This window comes from Vigna unguiculata, chromosome 1 (assembly GCF_037176805.1).
Source record: "Vigna unguiculata cultivar grain cowpea cultivar isolate G323 ecotype 2 chromosome 1, ASM3717680v1, whole genome shotgun sequence".
NCBI lineage: Eukaryota > Viridiplantae > Streptophyta > Magnoliopsida > Fabales > Fabaceae > Vigna > Vigna unguiculata.
The window spans coordinates 24,514,827-24,520,524 of record NC_140792.1 but is presented as its reverse complement, the minus strand read 5'-3'; the positions used below and the strand labels follow the sequence as shown (position 1 = coordinate 24,520,524).

Here is a 5,698-nt window from a genome sequence, read left to right as displayed (position 1 = left end):
AACCATGTTGTTCAGGCTTAGTAAAATTTTAAAGAGAAAAAGGAGTATGTGCCATTATATCTTTTGAAACACGCTCAGAAAGTATAGGAAAAGAAAAAAAAAAAAAAAAAACTTCTCTAGATTTGTATCATTGATTTTTAAAAGTAAACCAAAGCTAGGTCATCTAGTTCATGGAATAATACCAAGAGGTGTACAAGGAAAGGAAATGGAAATGTATAAGCAACGTTAGCACCCCATTATGATATAGCATAACAGATATGTGTGATATATATTTCTCAATCTCCTTGAGTGATCATTCTACATTGATTAATTTCTTCCTCAAGAATCTCATGACCTTTTGAAAGTTGAAAGAGCTTAGAAATTTTGTTGTTTAAAAATTAAAGTTATGACTAATTTAAATACATCTTAATCTTTTTATTTTTTAAAATATTTTAGAAAATAAAACTGTGACTGAAAGAAATTTTAAACGTATTATTTTCAACACATTTATTTATTTGGGTAAAGAGGTTGCCCAATCATCTCATTTCCTCCTTGATTAACAGCGAAAAGGTCATGCATCATATGGTTTATTTTCTCTTTTGAAATTTGATGATTAAAGTAACTATGGACCAATTATTAGACTAACCAATCCTTGTAAACAAACTCTTCTATAACTAAAAAATTAAATGTTTGATAGGCTTCAAAACTTGAACGTTAAGGTTTGGCATTTAAATATAACTTGTCCAAAAAAAAAATACAACACTACACCATTTTTTATTGAACTAGCCCACGTATATAAAATTGTGGCCTAAACATATAACAAAACACAAATATATAAGTCATGCTTAAAATTACTAAATGTCACATTTTATAAATGATTATAAATGGTTAATTATTTAGACAACATTTTTTAAATGTTTCCTATAGAAAATATAGGCAAAAAAATAAAATTGTGGCCTTTTCACTATGTTATTTCCTTATCAGTTAAACAATACAACATAAATCATCTTCATACATATGGATTAGGTAACGCTGACATGGCAACAATTGAAAAATCAATGTGTAAAAAAGGAATAAGCCATAGTTTTTTTATTGTTAGTTATATAGTGAGTTTTATTTACCTTAAACCTACGATACGGTAGAAAATGTTGCATGTTTATTTTAAGCAATACGGTAGAAAATGTTGATAACTATAAATAACAGTTGTTAAAATATGGATAGTTTAGACCACATTTATAAAATTGTAGTGTTTAACTTTAAATACTTTTATATTACATCATGTGACCCAATAATACTTAAATTATTGTAAGGTGCATTAATTGTCTCGTGATGGAAGGTAGGTGGGCAAAGTCACAACCAAACCATGACACTTTGGTTGCTACAATCTTAAGTAGAAAAAGTTGCACCCTAACTATTACCTATAACTTTTGACTTAGTTGTTAGTGCTTAATCCAATAGTTGGTATTATAGCCAAAATCACGAGTTTGATTCCCTATGAGACAATTATTTAGGGAGAGATTAAATAATTATGTTCTAAACATACATAAACACAATAATTAGTGCCTAAACACTACGCCAAAATAGTCAATAGATAGCGTTCTATAGACAACGCTTATTTAATTAAGCGCTATAAATCAGATTACAAGAACAAAAGATAGCGCTTTATAAAATACATATACATAGATAACGTTTCATCTAAAAAACGCTATCTATATTGAATATATATATTTTTTATATAAACAAAAACTAAATCAATTAATAGAAAACGTTTTTAAATTTAAGTGCTATGAATTGGAATATTAACAAATAGCATTTTATTAAAAAGTCGCTATCTATTATTAATAAAAAAATTCTAAAAACATTTGTTGCCCTCCTCTGCAAAAATTAATTCCCAACTTTGAATAATTTCACTTTCAACTCACCCAAATCTTAACTTTATTCACTAACAACTGCAAAATTCACTCTCATCTCACCCATTCTCAACTTCACTCCCACTCACGTCCTGTCATTCGCGTCGTTCGCTTTTGTTCGCATCATCAACGGCAGCCGCGTCGCCATTTGCTCCATAAGCAACGTCCACCACACCGTTAGTGACGTATGCGCCATCTCTATCTAGCCCATGATCCTCGAGAGCACTGAAATTTCAAGGTATTATCCGCAATCATGAACTCCACACAAAATTTCTTTGTTCGATTTCGATAAACCCTAATCCTCTTTCGTTTCAACCTTGTAATCCGTTTCAATGTGCAGTGTGTTAGTGCAAGTTTGAGGACACTTCTCACCCTTTTTTCACTCAATCTTCACTTGTTTTCATTTGCGTTCTCACAACCAATGAATCTCTCAATTTTGTCTTCCATTCGCGTGCCCCTCGCCGACCGTTCTCCACCCCCAATGCAGTTTGCACAGCAGCAACCACTCCACCCTCAATCCTCCATTCTCGTCTCCCATTCAGACAACATCAGGACATTCGTGTAGCAGTAATTTGCATAACAGGTCACGTCGGAGGTCGCGTAGCAGTTCATCTTGTTTTAGCAGTTCAGTTCTTCCATTCTAGTAAGTTTTCATGTTGTTGCTAGAATTTCTATTTAGGTTAACCTAAAGAATGAGGTTTGTTTCATGTTTGTATTTTCTTGTAGATTAGGAAGAGGGATTGGCACGAGTAGGGATTGCTTTCAAAAATAAGGATTAATACGAAAATTTCATTATATAAAGTTGTAGTTCAAACTTTCATTAGAGGCAATTGCAATTTTAATAATTTTATTGTGGTATGTTTACTCTCTGGATGGCAGAAGTTAAGATCATATGAAGCTCTTCAATTAATTGCTTTTGGGGTAGGACAAATTGTTATTGCTCGAGTAGGACAAATTCTGCCTATTTTGCTCATTTGCCAAAGGCCAATTGTTCTTAATGTTTGGAGAGGAAGATTCATTACACTAGTTTTACCTACTTCAAACTTTAGGTGGAAAGGAGGTGGACAAACTTCAGGTAGATCCTTTCTTTTTCGTGGTGGTTTTTAAGATTATTTAATATTCATATTTTGAGTTGTGTGTTCACAAACTCAAAACAGTTTATGGACCTAATGATAACAATTTAGTGGTCCTTTGACCTATGTGAAATGAGGTTTCTTTTTCTTTTTCTTTTGAATGGAATATGAAGGGTAACACTCACCCTTAATCAACTTACAGTTTGTAATAACATAATGACTTGGCATCTAAATTAGGCTTGGTATGAATATTAATATGGTCGGTTGTTCCTTGGATAATGTAATGCATTTGACCTTTGATTTAACAGCTACATTTATTCTGATATGCATAATGCATTGTAAACTTGTGATCCTGCTAATTTTTTTACAAATGCATAAGGCGTACATGGACAAAAAAAGAAGCTAAATAGTGAGAGAGCAAACAAAACTAGACAAATGAGATATATAGATATATCTTGTGCACTGGGATTTATAAATGATTTCAGTTGTCAAACATCACAAATTGTTATAGTGGGAGCTTCTCTACAGAGAATACTAGAGAAGATGCAGCAGTTAAGGACTAGCCTGAGATGATTAGTTAGTTCCATATTCCACATTCTCTTACCTCAACCACAACAACAAATAATAGCAATGGTTCCAACACAAATTCACAACCACTTGCACCTGTCACGACGAATAAGAGCCTTCCAGGAAATCCAGGTAACTTTTTTAGCACCCTTCTCAGAAAACAGTTTAGACTTTTTCAGTCCTACTTACATGAATATTCATGATTCTTTGTTTACTTCTTCTTCTCTTGCTTTCGCAGCTTTACTAGTTTAAATAACATTTTCTAACAATTGGGGTTTTAATTCTTTGCTTACTTGTTTACTTCTTTTTTTAACAATTGGAGTCAAATAGATGAATATTGTGATATATGGCCTGCACATGTTATATAACAAGAATTCTGATATATATATATATATATATATATATATATATATATATATATATATATATATATATATATATATATATATATATATATATATATATATATATATATCATTCATGGAAAAAATCTTCACCCGTCACTGATTTTAAAAATCTAATAATAGTTTGTCTTTATATTTTACCAAAAAAAAAATTATATTATGAAAATAAGACAATGATATCCCGCAAAAGTGTACATTAAATTTATGTACAATGAATGGGTTAATTAATTACATCACATTTAATTAAGATATGAACATATAAACACTATGAAATTAAGATAAGGCCTTGATTTATTTGAAGTCACCTTCTTTCAAACGGTGACAAGGATATAGGTACGTTTTAAGCCAAAATTTGATATATATTCAAATACATCATATCGTATTCTAGGTATTTGCGAGTATTAATTAGTGAATGAGATAACATTATATATTCATTTATTTGCATTTGGACACACTTAACTAACAGATACTAAAACCAATTTTTATGATTTCAGAGAATAGTAGTGACAATACAGCATGAACTCTGATATCGAGAGTTATTCTCAAGTTCTACGACTCTCCTAATTTTTAATAATACTCTTACTGCATCACCAACACAACCCCTTTAAGTAACACCATCATCAACAGTTTGTGCGTCATGGGTAAGAATATATATACATATACTTGTTGTAAGGTAAAAAAAATTGCACTTATTCCATGTTTAATTCAACTTAGAATTTGTTAGATGTCTCCTTTACATCTTATTTGATTTCAAATTCCATGGTGTTTTTACTTGAGCAGAGATTATGCATATTCAAGACCAATTACATCGGTAGTATTTCAACTCATTATGACTGTTGGGCATCTTTTCATTGGTATGGGATGGCTCACCGGGCAATTGTTCCAGCCACTGCATCATAGTTGTTTGGTCTCAAACTTTGGTGCACTATACAATTTCATCACTCAGGAAAACCTTGAAGCAACACTGGTATTCTCTAGTCTCATTGTCAGCACCAAGTATGGGATCACTGCTGTTGCATTTGCCAAATGTTGCTATTGAGTTTCTAAAATGTTATGGTAGCATATGCTTTTTCCTAGCTTCCATGATCATGGCAGCATTATGCGTTCTTGTAGCAAGGTTATGCACAATTCTAGTGTTAAGAACAAGGATTGTTTATGTCAACCTTAGGTGGTTGGTTCATAGTGAGATATGTACAATGTTTAGTCTTTTTTAAATGTGTGAATAAATTCTAAAGTTGTAGGATTCTTTATACATTGATAGAGTAAGTCTTTTTGGATAAAATGTTTATTGGATAAAGTTAGTCAATGAAATTATTTTATTTGATAATTGTATATTGTTATATTCAGGTAATATTATTATGAATGGAGGAAAATTGAAAAAATAAAATAAAAAACTCATTGATTATGTAACTTATCATAGTAAGTTGGATTTGTTATGACAGGTATTTAGAGACCCGTAATAATTCTCATAAATATTTTTTGCAAAGATAACACTAAAATAAGAAGGAATGAATGAAAAATTAAAAAAATTATAAAAAATATAATTGAACCAATACACAACACTTGATTGTGAAAATGCTATCTATTGATGAAAAATAAATAAAAAGCGCGTATGTAACCAAGTGTTGTCTATAGATCCTTTATATTTTTGAAGAATACATAGATAGCGCTTGTTTAACTAGCGCTATCTATAAAGTGTCATTAGACAACGCTTTTTTACAAGCGCTATCTATTAATAGATATCACTCCAATAGATAGCGCCTAA

The 5,698-nt window shown here is 30.9% G+C and overlaps 1 long non-coding RNA gene across 4 annotated transcripts; it reads left to right on the top strand.

Moving 5' to 3' along the window:
• Positions 1-1,885: 1,885 nt before the first annotated feature.
• Positions 1,886-5,185, top strand: LOC114175365 (uncharacterized). 4 transcript variants are annotated; one of them, XR_014993415.1, is made up of 6 exons: positions 1,890-2,127; positions 2,230-2,532; positions 2,769-2,964; positions 3,474-3,661; positions 4,428-4,606; positions 4,714-5,185. It is a non-coding gene; the product is annotated as an uncharacterized LOC114175365 (long non-coding RNA). The 4 variants fall into 4 exon arrangements; XR_014993416.1 differs by having other exon boundaries at positions 1,891-2,127; positions 3,491-3,661; XR_003602826.2 differs by having other exon boundaries at positions 1,886-2,127; positions 2,769-3,661; positions 4,428-4,574.
• The last annotated feature ends 513 nt before the right edge of the window (positions 5,186-5,698 follow it).